Source organism: Podarcis raffonei, chromosome 7, assembly GCF_027172205.1.
Source record: "Podarcis raffonei isolate rPodRaf1 chromosome 7, rPodRaf1.pri, whole genome shotgun sequence".
In the NCBI taxonomy this organism is placed as follows: domain Eukaryota; kingdom Metazoa; phylum Chordata; class Lepidosauria; order Squamata; family Lacertidae; genus Podarcis; species Podarcis raffonei.
In genome coordinates, this window is record NC_070608.1 from 14,837,010 (window position 1) to 14,857,936 (window position 20,927).

The following is a 20,927-nucleotide window of genomic DNA, read 5'->3' on the forward strand; positions in this document are numbered from 1 at the left end:
AGGGCAGGCTGCAATTACAATGAAGAAAATTGAAAAATGAAGGAAATGCAGCAGAAGCTGTTTGCCTTCTAAGCTGTGTTCGAAAACGGAAGCATTTGCTTCTGGGTTTTTGGCGTTCGAAAACTGAAATGTTTGGCTTCCAGTACGCTCGAAAAACTGAGGTACCACTGTATGAGCAATGGGTCTTTTAGCAAGGTGGCCTAGCGACCACGATAGACAAACTATGTTGTTGTTGTTGTTTAGTTGTTTAGTCGTGTCTGACTCTTTGTGACCCCATGGACCAGAGCACGCCAGGCACTCCTGTCTTCCACTGCCTCCCGCGGTTTGGTCAAACTTTGGTAGCTTCGAGAACACTATCCAACCATCTCATCCTCTGTTGTCCCCTTCTCCTTGTGTCCTCCATCTTTCCCAACATCAGGGTCTTTTCCAGGGAGTCTTCTCTTCTCAGCTTCAGGATCTGTCCTTCCAGTGAGCACTCAGGGCCAGTGGTGTAGCGTGGGTTGTCAGCACCCGGGGCAAGACAAATAATTTGCGCCCCCTAACCCTGAGTGAGCCAGGTAGGGGCAGAGAGCTGCGAGTGCGAGCACGCCCCCCCAGATGTTGCACCCGGTGCGGCCGGCCCCCCCCTGCACCCCCCACGCTACGCCACTGCTCAGGGCTGATTTCCATCAGAATGGATAGGTTTGATCTTCTTGCAGTCCATGGGACTCTCAAGAGTCTCCTCCAGCACCATAATTCAAAAGCATCAATTCTTCGGCGATCAGCCTTCTTTATGGTCCAGCTCTCACTTCCATACATCACTACTGGGAAAACCATGGCTTTAACTATACAGACCTTTGTTGGTAAGGTGATGTCTCTGCTTTTTAAGATGCTGTCTAGGTTTGCCTTTCTCCCAAGGAGCAAGCGTCTTTTAATTTCGTGACTGCTGTCACCATCTGCAGTGATCATGGAGCCCAAGAAAGTAAAATCTCTCACTGCCTCCATTTCTTCCCCTTCTATTTGCCAGAAGGTGATGGGACCAGTGAGGGCCCACTGTATGCAAGCGTTCATGCAAGCGAAAAGAAAAGTTACAGTAATGATTAGTAACAGTAGTGATTCAGTGTGAGGAGAGGGGAATAGCTTGCATGCCTTGTATATTACCAAAGGGATTTCTACTGTGCAGGTTTTAATTTATTGCCCTGATTAGCTCCCCCGTTAGTCATCTGTCGCTAATCTCTGGACTATAGTGGTACATAAATGCATGCGGGGAGATGCCGTCTCACAGGCTGATGATTGTTTGCACATTAAATTTCACGAAGTGAAGCACGCTTCCCTACTGCTCCCATAGAAAACAGAGAATCTATTTCTCCCATTGAAATTCATGTATTCCGATCTTGAGAAAGCGCCAAACCACAAAGCTCACTGCTGGCTGATGAACGGCGGGCCTTTCTAACAATATATTATCTTAACAATGGCAGCCTAACAAGCATCATCAGCTTTGTTTGCTTAAACAAAAGGAGTGTGAATGCAAAAAGGGCGTAATTTATAGCAGCGGATTTCAAGCTCTGTACCCTCAAGAAAGTCTTGCTGAGATGTGAGGCCACCAGGAACCTACAGGGTGGGCAGTTGGGTGTGGGGTGATGGCCACATTTGCACCACTAAACTAAAAGGAAGAAATGCATCATCAAAAAAAGAGAACACAGATCTGCACTGAATTTGCCTCTTCTAAATCATACGTCCAAATGAAAATTCAGAATGATTAGAAGCAGGGCAGGAATGAGTTTCCTCTTTTCTGTGTCCTCAACACATGGGTGGAGATGTAGCTCAACCAGGCAGAGTGGCGTGATGTTTGCTGAAGTAGCACAGGCCCTGATTGGTTGCCTAGTTCTGAAAGCGTTTTCCACTGTATGTTTAGTTGAATGCCTCCCTGTCATGTACAAGGCCCAAAGTAAAAAAAGTCAAAAGGCTTTCTGTTCCTTTCTCAGATTATGCACTTTCCCCCTGTAAAGTGGTATCAGGATGTATTTTCTTGTTGACCTCCTTCGGTGTTCTGCACCTGACTTTCAGGTCCTGTATACCTGAAGGAGCATCTCCACCCCCATCGTTCAGCCCAGACACTGAAATCCAGCGCCGAGGGCCTTCTGGCAGTTGCCTCATTGCGAGGTGAGGTTACAGGGAACCAGACAGAGGGCCTTCTCGGTAGTGGCACCCGTCCTGTGGAACGCCCTCTCTTCAGATGTGAAGGAAATAAGCAGCTATCCTATCTTTAAAAGACATCTGAAGGCAGCCCTGTTTAGGGAAGTTTTTCATATTTAATGCTGTATTGTTTTTAACACTCGATTGGGAGCCGCCCAGAGTGGCTGGGGAAACTCAGCCCGATGGGCGGGGTATAAATAAATTATTATTATTATTATTATTATTATTATTATTATTATTATTATTTACAACAAGGCCTGCATGGAGATTCTGTTGAACTATCACGTCTAGTAGCCAGTTCTTCCAAGAAATATAAATTGTTTTGGGGAACTGAAGATGTATATTGTAGCTAGTTTCTCTGTGTGCAGGCGCAGCTTGAGAACGGACAAAGGAAAAACAAACATTTTGCAGAAAACCATAAAAATGTGTAGTCACAGTTCTGGCATGACATTAAAGTGTATATGGCATGTAATAAATTGGATTATAGAGATGCCTCTCACACTCCAGCGTGGTGGGTAATGAGGGGAATATTCTCAATAGACTCCCAACAAATTCTCCTTTTCCCCTCCCTTTTTAAAAAAGCCATTGTTAAAAGAGTTATGGTACATTTTCTGACCCTTCCTTTGGGGGACATGTTGTGTAGTTCACATACCATTGGCAGCTGGTAAGGTAAAAAAAAAGGTACGGTTACGTCTAGTCAAAGGTGACTATGGGGTTGCAATGCTCATCTTGCTTTCAGGCTGAGGGAGCCGGCGTTTGTCCAGAGACAGCTTTCCAGGTCATGTGGCCAGCAGTACTAAATCGCTTCTGGCGCAACGGGACACCGTGATGGAAACCAGAGCACACAGAAACGCTGTTTACCTTTCCGCCATAGCGGTATCTATTTATCTACTTGCACTGGCGTGCTTTTGAACTGGTAGGTTGGCAGGAGCTGAGACAGAGCAAAGGTAGCTCACTCCGTTGTGGGGATTCGAACCGCCAACCTTCTGATCGGCAAGCCCAAGAGGCTCAGTGGTTTAGACCACAGCGCCACCCGTGTATGTTAGGTAAAGGATGAATGGTATCATATTGGGGTGAAACCATATAATACTCCCCACAACACTCACAAGCTTGCTGTGGTGTTGAGATGTTTTCCAGAGAAATGCTACCCCACCCCACCCCAATTGGTTATCAAATATGGCCAAATTAATTCAAATATCACCCGGGACGCGGGTGGCGCTGTGGGTAAAAGCCTCAGCGCCTAGGGCTTGCTGATCTAAAGGTCGGCGGTTCGAATCCCCGCGGCGGGGTGCGCTCCCGTTGCTCGGTCCCAGCGCCTGCCAACCTAGCAGTTCGAAAGCACCCCCGGGTGCAAGTAGATAAATAGGGACCGCTTTCTAGCGGGAAGGTAAACGGCGTTTCCGTGTGCGGCTCTGGCTCGCCAGAGCAGCGATGTCACGCTGGCCACGTGACCCGGAAGTGTCTCCGGACAGCGCTGGCCCCCGGCCTCTTGAGTGAGATGGGCGCACAACCCCAGAGTCTGGCAAGACTGGCCCGTACGGGCAGGGGTACCTTTACCTTTACCTACCTCATGTCCCTCTTTTGGAGATTTGGGGGTCTTCCCCCCACCTTAAAAAAAGTGTGAGAAGAAACAGGCTGCTGGAGAGCTTGAGCTACTGGCAGTTTCAAAAAGCTGCCCATAAATTATGCCATCAAAGTTCCCAGTGGGTGGGAGCTGAAAGTCATGCTCACTTTCCATTGCTGACATTCAGAGGCCGTTATTTGGACGAGTGCAACACGTTCCCTTTGCCTTTATTATTCTTCCACTGTAACCTGACTTAGGTTCAGGAAGAGGAAATCCAGAGACTTAATTGAAGCCAATCAGCAAAAGGTCATGGGCTAATATTTAACAGACAGAACTTAAAGGGGCAGCGGGAAGAAAAGGGGACAGAAAGAGGTAAGGACTCTAACCGGGTTGGGGAGACGGAATGCACCTGGGTGGAAAGGGGACCCCGAGCCCCAAAAACATACAGATCACAGGGGAGTTATAAAATTAAATAGAGTTTTGTTTGGATTATTTGCTTCCCGTTTCTCTTATAACACCACTAACCTCTGCTCGCGGAGGTTACGTTGCTTATTGCAAATGTTCAGGTGTTTATTATAGCAGTGCTTGCAAGCGAGATTGGAAAGGGAAAAGTTCCGGCATTCCCACAACGAGGTGAAATCTAGCTTGTCAAGCTTTTAGCGGTTCAGAATGGTTGATACAAAACACAGCAAGATGCATTGGTTTTTAATGTGGGGTGGCTGCACCAGCAGCCCTCTCTTTTCCATGCACAAAGGAGGCAGTGCTCACTGGCGGAGGAAGAGGAGTGCGGGGGGAACGCACCGCCCCCGGCAGCGCAATCCCAGTGGGGTGCCATCGCGGCTGTCCCCCCCGTCTGGGCTGGGTGCCACGGCCCCACAGGTGGTGTGTCATGCCCCCAGGACGTGTGCTACACCCCTGCGAGTGGTGCGCCACACCCCCGGGACGCGCGCCAGCCATGCCCCATCTGCCCTCTGCCCCCCAGTGCTGGAACATGAAGCTCCACCACTGGCAGTGCCCATGGAATGAATCCACAACAGTTTCTGACCCCATAGACCCACCTCTGTACATTCAGATGGGGAGATTTGACCTTGGAGCCCGACTAACGGAGCTGCAACCAGGTCCTTCTGAAACCAACATGACAAATTAGTCACAAAGTCCACCCGATTTCAGTACAGTGGTACCTCGGGTTAAGAACTTAATTCGTTCTGGAGGTCCGTTCTTAACCTGAAACTGTTCTTAACCTGAGGTACCACTTTAGCTAATGGGGCTTCCCGCTGCTGCTGCGCCGCCACCGTGCAGATTTCTGTTCTCATCCTGAAGTAAAGTTCTTAACCCGAGGTACTATTTCTGGGTTAGCGGAGTCTGTAACCTGAAGCTTCTGTAACCTGAAGCGTCTGTAACCCGAGGTACCACTGTATCTCCTTTCTTGTAACTTGAAGCCATTGGTACAAGTCTTACCCTCCAGAATAGGAGAAAACAAGCTTGCTCCATCCTCTATGTGGCAGTCCTTGAGACATCTGAAGATGGCTATCATATCTCCTCTCAGTCTCCTCTTTTCCAGACTAAACATGCCTGAAATGAATTAAGTTCTTAACCAGAGGTACCACTGTACCGACTAAACATCAGGAAAAGCTATCTGACAGTAAGCGCTGTTTGACAGTGGGACAGTGCCCCTCAGGAGGTGGGGGTTTTTAAGCAGAGGTTGGATGGCCATCTGTCATGGATGTTTGATGCTTTAGTCAAGATTCCTGCATTACAAGGGGTTGGACTAGATGACCCTTGGGGTCCGTTCCAACTCTACGATTCCATGAATTCATTCATGAATGAGTAAATGGCTTGGGCCCTGCCCATTGGTGACTCAAGAAGAAGAAGAAAAAGAGTTTGGATTTGATATCCCGCCTTTCACTCCCTTTAAGGAGTCTCAAAGCAGCTAACATTCTCCTTTCCCTTCCTCCCCCACAACAAACACTCTGTGAGGTGAGTGGGGCTGAGAGACTTCAAAGAAGTGTGACTAGCCCAAGGTCACCCAGCAGCTGCATGTGGAGGAGCGGAGACGCGAACCCAGTTCCCCAGATTACGAGTCTACTGCTCTTAACCACTACACCACACTGGCTCTCTACCATGTCCACCTCCAACTCTGGCCTCAATCCCTGACTTGCACCATCAACCACCCCTCTCCATATGTGCTCCTGGGGGTGGGCGGGCAAAGAGGCTGCCCATCCCTGGACTAGGGGCTGTTTGACCAATCAGAGGTGGAGTGGGTAGGATCTCTCCCTCATGAGAGGTGGAGTGGGTAGGATCTCTCCCTCATTACAGTCGATCAGGTATATGAAGACGAGCAGCAAAGGCAGTCTTCAGGGAATGTGCAGGCGACCTTGGAACGGACAGCTCACGGAAGAACCCCGACCAGACCTAAGAGGAGGCGTGTAGTGGTGATAGGGGATTCCCTACTGAGGGGAACAGAAGCAGTGATCTGTGGGCCTGACAAGATGTCTCGGGAAGTGTGCTGTCTCCCCGGGGCTAAGATCCAAGATGTAACTGAACGACTGCAAGGAATCATAAAACCCACTGACAAATACCCCTTCCTCTTGGTTCATGTGGGAACCAATGACACTGCAAGCAATAGCCTCCAGAAGATCAAAAGAGATTACGAGGCTCTGGGCAGGAAATTGAAGCACTTAAATGCACAAATTGTCATCTCATCTGTCCTCCCAGTTGAACGACGTGGCCCAGGGAGAGAGGGAAAAATAGTGGAAGTGAACAACTGGCTTCGCAAATGGTGTAAACAGGAACGGTTTGGATTCTTAGATCACGGAATGCAGTTTCTTGAAGATGGACTTCTGGCAAGCGATGGGCTGCACCTCACAACGGTTGGTAGGAATGTTTTTGCAAAAAATCTCAGAAACCTCATCAGGAGGGCTTTAAACTGACTAATGTGGGGGAGGGAGACAGTGCTCCTGAAGGTAGGAGTCTATCAATTGATGAAGATGATCATCCAAATGTCATAGACCGAATGGAGCAAACAGCACGCAGACCTTGTGGTGGGAGGAAAAAATCCTTAAATAAGAGACACGGGGGAATGATTAATGGACTTCAATGTCTGTACACTAATGCGCAAAGTATGGGAAATAAACAAGATGAGCTTGAGCTCTTGGTACAGCAAACTAAATATGACATAATAGGCATCACTGAAACCTGGTGGGATAAGTCCCACGATTGGAATGTAATAATGGAGGGATACAATCTATTTCAGAGAAACAGACCAGACAAGAAAGGAGGAGGAGTGGCGTTATATGTCAGGGATGTGTATACCTGTGAAGAGATCCAAGATTTAGAACCTCAAAGCCAAAGTGAGAGCATTTGGGTCAAAATTAAGGGAGAGAAGAATAACAGTGACCTCATTGTGGGAGTTTACTATAGATCCCCAAGCCAAACGGAGGACATAGATGATGCCTTCCTGGAACAGATGGCCAAGCATGCAAAAGGAAGGGAGATAGTAGTAATGGGGGACTTCAATTACCCGGATATTTGTTGGATGTCAAACTCAGCCAAGAGCATAAGGTCAAACAGATTCCTCACTGGCCTTGCAGACAACTTCATTGTCCAGAAAGTGGGAGAAGCTACAAGAGGAACAGCCATTTTAGATCTGGTCCTAACCAATGTTGATGACCTGGTTAGTGGGGTAGAAGTGGAAGGATCATTAGGCGCGAGTGATCATGCTCTTCTGAAGTTTACTATACAGCGGAAAGGAGCAGCCAAGCATACTAGGACTCAATTTCTCGACTTTAAGAAAGCCGACTTCATAAAACTTAGGGAAGTGCTGGGTGAGATCCCATGGACAGTAATACTAAAAGGAAAGGGAGTTCATGATGGCTGGGAGTTTGTTAAGAGGGAGATAGTAAAAGCACAACTTCAGGCAATACCAATGAGACGGAAACATGGAAGGTGCCTAAAGAAGCCAGGGTGGCTATCTAAAGAACTTTTAACTGAGTTAAGATTAAAAAAGGATGTGTACAAAAAATGGAAAAGGGGGGAAACCACCAAAGAGGAATTCAAACAAATAGCCAGCACGTGTAGACACAAAGTCAGAAAAGCTAAAGCACAGAATGAACTCAGGCTTGCTAGAGAGGTTAAAAGCAACAAAAAAGGCTTTTATGGGTATGTTCGTAGCAAAAGGAAGAACAAAGGAACAGTGGGGTCACTCAGAGGAGAAGATGGTGAAATGCAAACAGGGGACACAGAAAGGGCTGAACTCCTCAATGCCTTCTTTGCCTCAGTCTTCTCCGATAAAGAAAACAATGCCCGACCTGAAGAATTTGGAGCAAATGATTCAGCAGAGGAAACACAGCCCAGAATAACTAAGGAGATAGTACAAGAATACTTGGCTAGTCTAGATGTATTCAAGTCTCCAGGGCCAGATGAACTGCATCCAAGAGTATTAAAAGAACTGGCAGATGTGATTTCAGAACCACTGGCAGTCATCTTTGAGAATTCCTGGAGAACAGGCGAAGTCCCGGCAGACTGGAGGAGGGCAAATGTTGTCCCTATTTTCAAAAAGGGGAAAAGAGAGGACCCAAATAATTACCGCCCAGTCAGTCTGACATCAATACCAGGGAAGATTCTGGAGCAGATCATTAAGCAAACAGTCTGTGAGCACCTGGAAAGGAATGCTGTGACCACCAATAGTCAGCATGGATTTCTGAAAAATAAGTCATGTCAGACTAACCTGATCTCGTTTTTTGACAGAATTACAAGCCTGGTAGATGAAGGGAACGCAGTGGATGTAGCCTACCTTGATTTCAGCAAGGCATTTGACAAGGTGCCCCATGATATTCTTGTAAAGAAGCTGGTAAAATGCGGTCTTGACTATGCTACCACTCAGTGGATTTGTAACTGGCTGACTGACCGAACCCAAAGGGTGCTCATCAATGGTTCCTCTTCATCCTGGAGAAGAGTGACTAGTGGGGTGCCACAGGGTTCTGTCTTGGGCCCGGTCTTATTCAACATCTTTATCAACGACTTGGATGATGGACTCAAGGGCATCCTGATCAAATTTGCAGATGACACCAAACTGGGAGGGGTGGCTAACACCCCAGAGGACAGGAACACACTTCAAAACGACCTTGACAGATTAGAGAACTGGGCCAAAACAAACAAGATGAATTTTAACAGGGAGAAATGTAAAGTATTGCACTTGGGCAAAAAAAATGAGAGGCACAAATACAAGATGGGTGACACCTGGCTTGAGAGCACTACATGTGAAAAGGATCTAGGAGTCTTGGTTGACCACAAACTTGACATGAGCCAACAGTGTGACGCGGCAGCTAAAAAAGCCAATGCAATTCTGGGCTGCATCAATAGGAGTATAGCATCTAGATCAAGGGAAGTAATAGTGCCACTGTATTCTGCTCTGGTCAGACCTCACCTGGAGTACTGTGTCCAGTTCTGGGCACCACAGTTCAAGAAGGACATTGACAAACTGGAACGTGTCCAGAGGAGGGCAACCAAAATGGTCAAAGGCCTGGAAACGATGCCTTATGAGGAACGGCTAAGGGAGCTGGGCATGTTTAGCCTGGAGAAGAGGAGGTTAAGGGGTGATATGATAGCCATGTTCAAATATATAAAAGGATGTCACATAGAGGAGGGAGAAAGGTTGTTTTCTGCTGCTCCAGAGAAGCGGACACGGAGCAATGGATCCAAACTACAAGAAAGAAGATTCCACCTAAACATTAGGAAGAACTTCCTGACAGTAAGAGCTGTTCGACAGTGGAATTTGCTGCCAAGGAGTGTGGTGGAGTCTCCTTCTTTGGAGGTCTTTAAGCAGAGGCTTGACAACCATATGTCAGGAGTGCTCTGATGGTGTTTCCTGCTTGGCAGGGGGTTGGACTCGATGGCCCTTGTGGTCTCTTCCAACTCTATGATTCTATGATTCTATGATTCTATCAGGCTGCAGCTCTCTGGCGATGCAACTTGACATTCACAATCTGCTCTCCCCCTTGTATTCCAACAAAGGCTGGTATCTTTGCATTAGTTTCCTAAAACAATACTCTCCAAAGTTCATGGACCCAGGTGTCAATACCAGTGCAGTCTCTTCCAGACCATGGGACATAATGTTACGGAAAGGGAAAGCTGAATGTTCTCAGTGCTCTTGAGCCTTTTCCATCTCAGACTGTCAGGGGAAAAAAAGGTAGGGCTGAGGATAATGAGATGCAACTGAGTGCCAAGGAAAATGCAGTCTGAATAATAGGGGGATCAGCATCCAAGAATGATGTAGAACTGTGAAGAGAGTCTGTAGGGGGTTGGAGGGCAAGGAAAAGGGGTATTGCTCAAGACATCTAGGAAAAAATTGGACGAATGCTGGATAATATTTTGCAGTGTACAGATAAGTTTAATAAGTATATTCATTGTGGCGGGGAAAATGTGTGCTTGTTACAGGATCATGGCACCATTGCCAGGCAAGTGTCCCAATCATAGGCACAGAAGCCAGAAAGCCCATCCTTTAATGCTCTATACTGTAGCTTCTGTACTCAGGACTAGAATCTTCTCTGTGATATACTACAGAGGCTAGGGCTGCCCCAGATCCATCCCTGAAGCAATTTGGGGGAGGGGCTTCATTTAGGGTTGGAAGGGGCCCAGGGAAGGAGGAAATCCTGATCTCCCTCCCCACAACCTAGAGTTGGTGGATTCAATCCTGTGGGGTGCTGTTCCTTTGCTAGTGGCTTTCCTGCATGCAAGGAAGCTGCTCACAAACGACCAGTGAAGTGCACTATGTAGGATTGGGTCCTCCTACTTACAAAACCAAGGAAGTCTCTTGCAAAGGAACAACAGGTGGCACCACACAGGATTGAACCCTCCACTTACCAGCTCGTAAGCAGAATGATTCTCTCCTGTGCAGTGCTGCTCCAGGGGGTGTGATGAAGGAGAGGTTGAGAAGAAAAGACAACCACCTACTGATACCTTCTCCCATGAAAACACAACCACTGGGTAGGTCCTTTTCATGGTTTCTTCTTCTTCTTCTTCTTCTTCTTCTTCTTCTTCTTCTTCTTCTTCTTCTTCTTCTTTTCATGATTTCTTCTTCTTCTTCTTCTTCTTCTTCTTCTTCTTCTTCTTCTTCTTCTTCTTCTTCTTCCCTGATGCCATGCCAACTGACAGTTCTGGATCACTCTGGGCCAACCGACCTGACCCACGACAATCTGTGGCTGCCTCAATGCCTATATTGCATGGTGCTAATTACTGTGGGTGTTTGACAGTCCCAAAATCAACCTTGAACCTGTTACAGTGCTCTCTCTGTTTTGATCTGTAATTTGGGTTTGAAGCCACTCTGTGTAAAACAAAGATCTGTGGACCACATTCACTATAACTGGGGATCTAAGTTCAGGTATATTTTTCTCCCTTTTTGGCCAAAGTGGATGAAATTTGCAAGCACAGGAGCCACTCCAGAGTGGATTAAGGTACTCAAATTGCAGACAAATAGGTTCAGGGGCTTTTCGTGAAGGAATTCAAAGAGATTTCCTTTTCTCTATTATCTCCTGTGAAGGAATGTGGGTTTTCCTCTCGCTCTTTCTTACCTTAAAATATTTAAGAGGCAGCTGAGTGGTACATATTATTGGGTGTACATTTTCAAAGAGTTTTCAGCTTGCTTTCCTTTCTGCGGTTTGTTTGTGTCCTCTGATACGCCCTACAAAGTGAGGCTGTCTAGGTAATTGCCTTCCGAGTTGTAAAGAGCTCTGTTTTTTGTTAGTTAAAGCAAAGCAATGTAGTGTGTGTGTGTGTGTGTGTGTGTGTGTGTGTGTGTCTGTTAAATGTGTCCTCTGCTGCTATTGTTTTGCAAAAAGAAAAAGAAAAAAAAGAATCCTAAATACTCCAGTGCTCTGCAGGCAGTATTTTGGACAGCCTCCCATCTTGAAAGGCCCATGGATAGAGAAACCCAGAGATATAAGAAAACAGAGAGCTATAGGGGCAGGAAATTAGAGATACATCTGAGAGGCAGTGTGACACAATACTTTGCGGAGGTCCTGATCCTACTCGGGGGGTAGGGAGGGCATTCCTGACAATGTGTTTTGATTTGGAGGGTGGTAAAAAAAATAACCACAATGTGCCTCATAATTCAGGCCCCACACAGAGCCAATGCACACCCCTACTAATTGGAAACAAATGGAAAGGGAAGGGCTAGCTTATGCAAGAAGACAATGATGTTCTTTAACTATTGCCACTTAATGGGGGCATATTTCAAATATGTACTGTATTTGAAGACAGAACAGGTGTCAAATAGCCCCTCAGGCACACTAGCTGCTTACTAAGAGGTGACCCATCAGCAACTCTCATGCAATTGTTGGAGTAATTTTCAATTTATGAGGCCCATCCTACTATTAGACAGATTGAGGTGACTGCCTCAGTCAGCTGATCTTGGGTGTCATGAAAGTCAGCAAAGTGTTCAGTTATTTAATATATTATCACTGTATTTTGACAGCTGGGGAGTGGAAGAAGCACCTGTGGTATTCATTTCCCCTCGTCAGATGCCAAAATAACTTGGCCAGCTTTGGAGACTCTTCACCTTGAGTGGAGAGTGTGTGTTCATGTGCCATTTTCTGCTCTACCACAGATTATCTATCTATCTATCTATCTATCTATCTATCTATCTATCTATCTATCATCTATCTATCTATCTATATCTATCTATATCCTGGGCTTGTTCTGATAGTTGTGGGGATCTCAAAACACAACACACGGGGTGTTTCTTCATCGCAGTCTTGGGCTCTGACAACAATTTAAGCTGCGTCCAACTTTATCACTGGCCAAGTGAACAGCCAGTAGTTGTGCAATGCGACATTTCCTCACGGTAGGGGGTAGATCTGCGCTGAGCGGGGTGGGTGGTGGGTGGAGAGCCCTTGCAAGCATAACATCTGGTACTATTTGACCAAAAATCCATCTGCACTTTAATTACACATCATCTGCAGTTATCCAGAAACTGTGTCATAAAACGAAGCCCTTTTCAAATCTGAGCACTTGATTTCAGTCAAAAGTCGAGAGAGAGAAAGAGAGAGAGAGAGAGATCCTGCTGTGCAAATGAGACCTCATCCAAATGTAACAAGCCAGGTTGTTAGTCATGTGATTTGGATCAGGCGCTGACAAAGAGCATCGTAATGTTTCCTGACAGGCACATGGACCCTGGATATGGAGTTGCTTTGCACATATGTCATGAGCGCCGGTGGAGGATTGCTCAAAGCTCACTTGGCTGAAAGCAATGTTGTTGTCGGAGGAGAAAATCACTTTGGGCAAGACCCAGCCAAAGTTTAAGCATTCTGAAGTCTCGTTGATTTCAACAGGAACATTGCCTGCGTGATTAAGGCTGCATTCAGACAGCACTTTATTCCATCTTCCAGACATTGCATTACTCGTTCATTTTTGCCCATTATGTGATGTTTCACACGACGTAAAGTCCACATCTGGAAATATTAGCAGAATCTAGTTCAACATTTCCACGCTGAACATTTCCAGGAAAACACACACACACACACAAACACACACACATTTGCAATCCTGGAGCATTGCTCATGTAACAAACTTTCGGGTGGCATTTTGGCATGGTGTGTGGTGAATTGTGCCCAGAAAGGGTGGAGGCACAGCAGAATGCCCAATGCTGTTCATTGTTGTGTTGCAAGATGCCCGCTGGGATGTATGAAATCGAGCATGGCAAACCACAATTCCATAACGCAACAGGTAAAAATACTGCAGTGTAAAATGTACATTAGTAATCTGTACAGAAACACTAGCACAGGGGTGGTCAACTCCCAAGAGACTGCAATCTATTCACAGAGTTAAAAACTGGCAGTGATCTACCCCTTTTTGGGGGGTTCAGGTCAAAGTTGGTGAGCTTTTTTTTTTTTAGGAAGGCCCTGTTTTTGGGGGATGCAGGGCTAAAATGTTGAGCTTCTTTGGGGGGAGCCAGTGATCTACCAGTGATCTACCACAGACATTCAGTGATCTACCAGTAGATCACGATCTACCTGTTGGACGTGCCTGCACTAGCACTATAACCAGTAAAACTAGCACAACAAACCCTACATCTGAACACAGTCTATGTAGGAAGATGTCTTCTAACAGGTCAGATTATTGTCTGTCTAGCACAAAGGACATGTGGATCCAGAATTGGCCTCCACAGTCACTGACGGACTCACTGTTAAAACCGTGTTTATGGAAGACAATCTTACTCGGCTACGAGTGATCGCCAGAGAAGAAGTCTACCTTGAGTGGCAGAGGTTCACCAAGATCTCAGCCCAGTGGCCGTTGCCATCACCAACCACTAGAGATCCTTTACCTGGTGGTTCTGTAATTGGACATTGGAAGTTGACCTTGGTCTCCCTTTGTGTGGGAAGTCACTGCAACTTTAGTGACAGTGACACTACACAGAAAGGAATGCAGTTTCTTGGATTTCCTCAGAGTGCTTGACCACATGCCCACTAGGTTGATTGGCTTCCTTTGTTATTATGGCTGCCAGATCTATGCAGGGCTCCATGCAGGTGGTGTGATTGTTGGATGGCATCCACCCAATGCTGGCACCTGGCACTTGCAGCCTGTATCCAGCTGTGGGTTTAAATGTTTCATGCATAATTCAAGTGAATGAAGCTTTGTGCTGATTATTGACGTTCTATGAAATGTAGACAGATTCAAGATCTTATTGCCTGGACAGTCAGACATCTAAATGCCAGAGAAGGTTTGTGGGTATCAGGGGGTGGTTGCTATATGTTTCTGAGCACAATTCAAAGTATTGGGGCTGACATTTAAAGCCCTAAACAGCCTTGTCCCTGTATATCTGAAGGAGCATCTTCCACCCCCATCGTTCAGCCCGGACACTGAGGTCCAGCTCCAAGGGCCTTCTGGCAGTTCCCTCCCTGCGAGAAGTGAGGTTACAGAGAACCAGGCAGAGGGTCTTCTTGGTTGTGGAGCCCGCCCTGTGGAACACCTCATCAGATGTCAAGGAAATAAACAACTATCTGGCTTTTAGAAGACAACTGAAGGCAGCCTTGTATCGAGAAATTTTCAATGTCTGATGTTTTACAATTTTTTAATGTGCTGTAAGCCGCCCAGAGTGGCTGGGGAAACTCAGCCAGATGGGCGGGGTATAAATAGAATACTACTACTACTACTACTACTACTACTAATAATAATAATTTCCAATACCTTGAACAATGGAAGCTGCCTGATCCGATCACTGGTCAATCTCACTTAATATTGTCTACACTGACTGGCAGCAGCTCTCTAGAGTTTCTGACTGGAGGAGTGGCAGGGAGAAGCCCTATTGCACAAGCACAAGTCCTTGCATGGGCTCCTGCTAACAGGACTCATTAGCTGAATCCCACCCAGAATTTGTTCATAAGGGAATCTGTGTGTCTATCATATAGGAAAGTTGTATGAGAATGCCCAATGTTATTAGGAGAATGTTGGCTTCATACCAGCTCTTCGAGCCATATTGTACTGTATATTGTTTCCAGAGAGCTAGTCTCAGCCTCTGCTACTTGCCCTACTTTCCTGAGAAGGTGGAGACTTTTCATAAGGTGCTCCTTTCATGAGATGCTTGAACTTGGCTCAGTCCTCCTGCAGGCAGACTGATGATGCCTAAAGCAACACATACCTGGCCCATCTCACCAGTTATCCCATGCAAATGTCCCCCCCCCCCCACTGTTTCACCAACCCCTTCATCCAATGCAAATTCCAGATTTAGCTGCCTTTAGTGCTTTACAAGACCATCTACGAGTCCCAGGGTTTGATCTGAAGGTACTTGGGGTCACCACCTTTCTGAAGCTAAGCAAGTCTGGATCTGGTAAGTGCCTGGATGGTGGCCCTCTGGGAACTACATATATATTGCCTTAGGTTGAATCATGGAAGAAACGTCGGATGGAATTGTAAGAAAATCAATAAATCTACTTTGGTTTAGCAATGCTAAATGAGAGGTACCCTGTACAGTGCAATGGATGGAGCTGTAGGGTTACAGTTCTGGCTTAGAGTACGGGTCCCCAATGCCATTAATCCACACTTGAGCAAGTGGAACGGCACATGATAGATCATCCCAGATAATGGTTTCTTATCAGGCCAGGCAAATATCCAAAAGTGGAAGCCAGACTAATGAAACAAAGCTGGGGCGTGCCTTTGGGATCCCCTCTCAAGTGATGGCTCTTATTTCAACTCAACCAGACGCCAGGAGTAACATCAGCTGGTGGTTCAAGGGAAGAGGAAAGTCCATTGCTGTTTCTCCTTCACCTTTTTGGAGCTCTAATCAAGGTGATAGTAAAGGTAAAGGAACCCCTGACCATTAGGTCCAGTCGTGGTTGACTCTGGGATTGCGGCACTCATCTCACTTTATTGGTCGAGGGAGCCGGCATACAGCTTCCGGGTCATGTGGCCAGCATGAATAAGCCAGCATGGCGAACCAGAGCAGTGCACGGAAACGCCTTTTACCTTCCCGCCAGAGCGGTACCTATTTATCTACTTGCACTTTGACGTGCTTTCGAACTGCTAGGTTGGCAGGAGCTGGGACTGAGCAACGGGAGCTCACCCCGTCGTGGGGATTCGAACCGCTGACCTTCTGATCGTCAAATCCTAGGCTCTGTGGTTCAACCCACAGTGCCACCCGTGTCCCTAATCAAGGTGATAGGTTCTGTCAATTTCCAGTCTTTCAAAGAAAAACCCTTCAGTTAATGGAGCTGGTTCATGCATGTATACCTATTGCTTTTAGCAATCATGCAGTCACATTATCAAGTGGAGAATTGACAGGTGAAATGCCACTGATTTTTTTTTAAAAAAACCCTCTTCAAAGGTTTATGATTTTGTTTCCTGACTTCAAAAGCACAAGATCAATATCTCAACCAACAGTAAAAAGAAATAAAGGAGATAAATAGCTCAACTTTTCATATTGCTTGATGGCACCTGAGATACAGTTGTCGTCAGTGGAGACATCCCACATATTCTGTTCTCCGTCTTGAAGTGTTAAGGAAGGGAAGGAAAACACACTGCTCATTACACCAGCATGGTCAGTGGTCAGAGATGAGGTGAGTCGAAGTCTAATACATCTGGAGGGATGCAGGAGTCCTGGCCCTATGTTAAAGGATGACAATAAACAAGTGGTGTGTGTGAACCAGTCAATGGATCAGAAAGCCTGCCTAGGAAGGGATGTGGAAAGGAGCTGGAAATACATTACTGCCCTTCAGTCAGAGCAATGATTATTAATGCCAGTTTCATGTTGTCCCACAACCGGCTACTGGCCTGTAGGACCAAGTCAGTAAAGACTTTTGTCGCATCCACCCAATTAATTCAAAGCACTTTTAACAGACATGGTTTCCCCCCAAGGAATTCTGGGAACTGTAATTTGTTAAAGGTGCTGTGAACTCTTAGGAGACCCCTTCAGAGAGCTTCCGTTTTCAGCACCCTTAACTGCAGTTTCCAGGATAATTTGGGCAGGGAGAGCCATGATTTCTAAATCATGTGCTTTAAATGTAGGATATGGATGTGACCTAAGAAATAAAAGGGACAACTCTGCCATCAGGCCAGGGGTTGGTAACAAGGTGCCCTCCAGATGTTGTAGACTCCAGTTCCCATCATCTGTGACCATTGGTGATCCTGCTTGAGGTTGTCAAGAGCCGGAGTCAAACAACATTTGAAAGGGCACCATTTTGCCTACCCCTGTGTTGGGCATGCTCAGTACAGTACTAGTTATAAAACAATTGGAAAGTGGGCACCAGTTGCCATTTCTACTTGAACCACCCATGTACCTTTGGCCAGTTCTGACTGGCACATATCGAAAAAGAAAAGCCAAAATTTGGGGAAGACAGACCAGTACATTGTGTGATTTTCAGTTTCTCAAGTTGACTAGAGGATTTTGAAAGCCAGATGGAATGTATTTAACCTTTTTTTCAAAAATCCCTTCACTAATAATGTCATTTTGACCGATTAGTCAGCTAAAAACTGATTGTTTCAAGATACCCTACTAGAAGCAAACATTTCAGAATCTCCTTTCTCCATGCTGTACCTCCCACTCTCAATGTGTAATTAGGGGCTTCTGTGATCTGAAAACAGAGGTTTTTTCTTCATGCTTCTTTTTTTTTTTGCACAGCTCAGAAACCTCGATTACATCAGAAATCCGGAGCAAAAGGAAGAGTGAAAAACTCCGCTTCAATATGGTTAATCCTTTCCCATTTCTAGTTTGTCTGCTTCACGGGACGCTTTGATTTCTTTCGGGTAATGCAAACCAGCCGCCGTTCCCCTTGCTTGTGCTCCAAACACAGATGTCAGTGTATATTTTCAATATGCGTATTGTTTTAAAATTCATTTGATATGTTTAATTTAGGGAACAACAAGAACAACAAAAGCTTGGGCTTTTCAATTGGGAGATTGTCAGAATAAGCGGTTAAGGGTTAAACATATGTTGGTTGCATGAAGTCACCGCTCTGAAAGGTCTGCATAAACTCTCCAGCTAGATCAAACTCCCCTTGGGAATCTTCTCCATGTTTGGTTTTGTCTGCTGAGGAACCCTCTCACATCTGGCTGAAGATTCCTCATGGGCTGCCTGGGATTTTGGAGCATGCGCTAAGGTCCACCCTAATAATAATAACAATAATTTATTATTTATACCCCGCCCATCTGGCTGGGTTTCCCCAGCCACTCTGGGCAGCTCCCAACAGAATATTAAAAACACGCTAAAACATCAGTCATTAAAAACTTCCCTGATGTCTTCTAAAAGTCAGATAGTTCCTTATTTCCTTGACATCTGATGGGAGGGTTTTCCATAGGGAGGGCGCCACTACCGAGAAGGCCCTCTCCCTGGTTCCCTGTAACCTCACTCGCAGTGAGGGAACCGCCAGAAGGCCCTTGGAGCTGGACCTCAATGTCTGGGCTGAATAATGGGGGTGGAGACACTCTTTCAGGTTTACTGGGTCTCAGTTCGTAGAGATTTTATTTTCGGGTTATTAGATTTTTATAATGTGAGCCCAACACTCTCCAATGATATTTCCTACCATCCTGCTGGAAGGTGCAAACCTGGAATTCACTGAAGTCTTTCCATCACCTGAGCCAAGTTCGACCGATTTTAAAGTTTTATTAAGCTACAGCTGTCAGAGAAATGGATAGAATGAATAAGAAACAGCACACAAAATAATAAACAACACATACAAAGCTTCTCCATCTTGCTTTTCTTCTTTGCTTACACTCTAGCTAGTTCCTCCTGCTACTACTTGTATCTATTGGCCCATAGGGTTTTATTCCTTTTCCTTTCTCCATCCAACCTGGATTGTGCCTTTATGATTTACTCCTCAGATCTTTGCCTGTTCTTGGTGATCATCTCTCACTCAGTTTCTTGCTTTGCTGTCCCAGACTGGATGACCAGCTTTGGTCCCTTAACTGAGGACACCATTTCCTGCCCCTAAATTCCCCATTTAGTCTTTTGCCATGCTGTCCTCATGCAAAACATTATGTTCACCAACTTTTCGTCGTTGAGCATGTGTCATTTCTGCATGTTTTTATGTAGAACTTTATCCTGTTCCATTTCAGCATTAATCTGCTTTTCAAAAAACAACAACTCAACTTAACTATACATTTTAATACATATTTTAAATGTCTGTTTTCTCTCAAAGTTCATATTTAAAGGTGCATTTTCTCTCAAGATTTCTGTCAAGATTTCTAAACCACTTACTCAGCTAAATAAAACTCCAAACTGTTTACAGAAAATAGTATAATACATTCATTAAGATAACAATGTTTAGTGTTCATTTCCCCCCAAAATTTTGCAATCAATTCCCCCTAATATAATGAATTTTTATGTTGCTTTCACTAATATATGCAATTGTATGCACACTAATATACACATTTTTGTATGCATTTTGTGGTTGGAGAAGTGTGAATTTCAAAAGAGTTCCATGTTTCAGGTTGTGCATTGTTTAGGGAAATGCAAATTAGCGAAGTCTGCATTAAAAAGTCAACCAAACTGAATTTCTCCCTGCAACATAGTCTTAAAATGGGTTATGGACGTGAGTGTCGACTTGGACTTGAGGATGTTATACAGCATCTTTCTGCACTAGCTGAAGTCTTCCCCTTGTGTGGCTTTTAAAGCACCATGTCCTTCAGAGGGGAGGGGGGGAAGTGTGGGAAAAAGGGTCTTTTATGGAAAAAAAACCTCCTGAATAAATGAGTCCAGGGAGAAGTTTATTTCTTTATATATAAACACACACACACACAACCACATACAGATGTTTTAATATTTGGTACAGATGTTTTCTGATAGCAGGTCTTTGATAATCAGTGCAGTCTAATTGAAAAACACTACGGGCTTTCGCTGAAAAGAAATAGAGAGAGACACACAGAGAGACAAAAAAGAAATGTATAATCCAAACTAAACTCAGAAACTTAATGAAGTGGTGATGTGGGTTATTGATGAGGATGCTAAGTGGTGAAATTATTACATCTACATGGTAGGTTCTAATAACATAAGTATAGTGTCTCCCGATTAAGGGGAGTCATTGTTCTGTTCTGCCTTGAGCAGACCACACCTGGAATACTGTGTCCAGTTCTGGATGACAGAAGAAGGATATGGCCCAGCTGGAACATGTGCAGAGGATGGAGACCAAGATGATCAAGGGTCTGGAAATCAAGCCTTATGAGAAACGGTTGAGGGAGTTGTGTAGGTTTAGCCTCGAAAAGAGGAGACTGAAAGGAGATATGATAGCCATCTTCAAATATCTTAAGGACTGCCACATGGGAGATGGAGCATGTTTGTTTTCTCCTGCTCCAGAGGGTAGGACTTGAACCAATGGCTTCAAGTTGCAAGAAAGGAGATTCCGACTAAACATTCAGAAAAAGTTTCTGACAGTAAGAGCTGTTTGGCAGTGGAACAGATGCCCACGAGAAATGGTGGACTTTCCTTCCTTGGAGGTTTTTAAACAGAGGTTGGATGGTCATCTGTCATGGATGCTTTAGCTGAGATTTCTGCATTGCAGGAGGTTGGATTAGATGATGGTTGGGTTCCCTTCCAACTCTATGATTCTATGATCTTTGTTGTTGTTGTTTTGTCGTTTAGTCGTGTCTGACTCTTCGTGACCCCATGGACCAGAGCACGCCAGGCACTCCTGTCTTCCACTGCCTTCTGCAGTTTGGTCAGACTCATGCTGGTAGCTTCGAGAACACTATCCAACCATCTCATCCT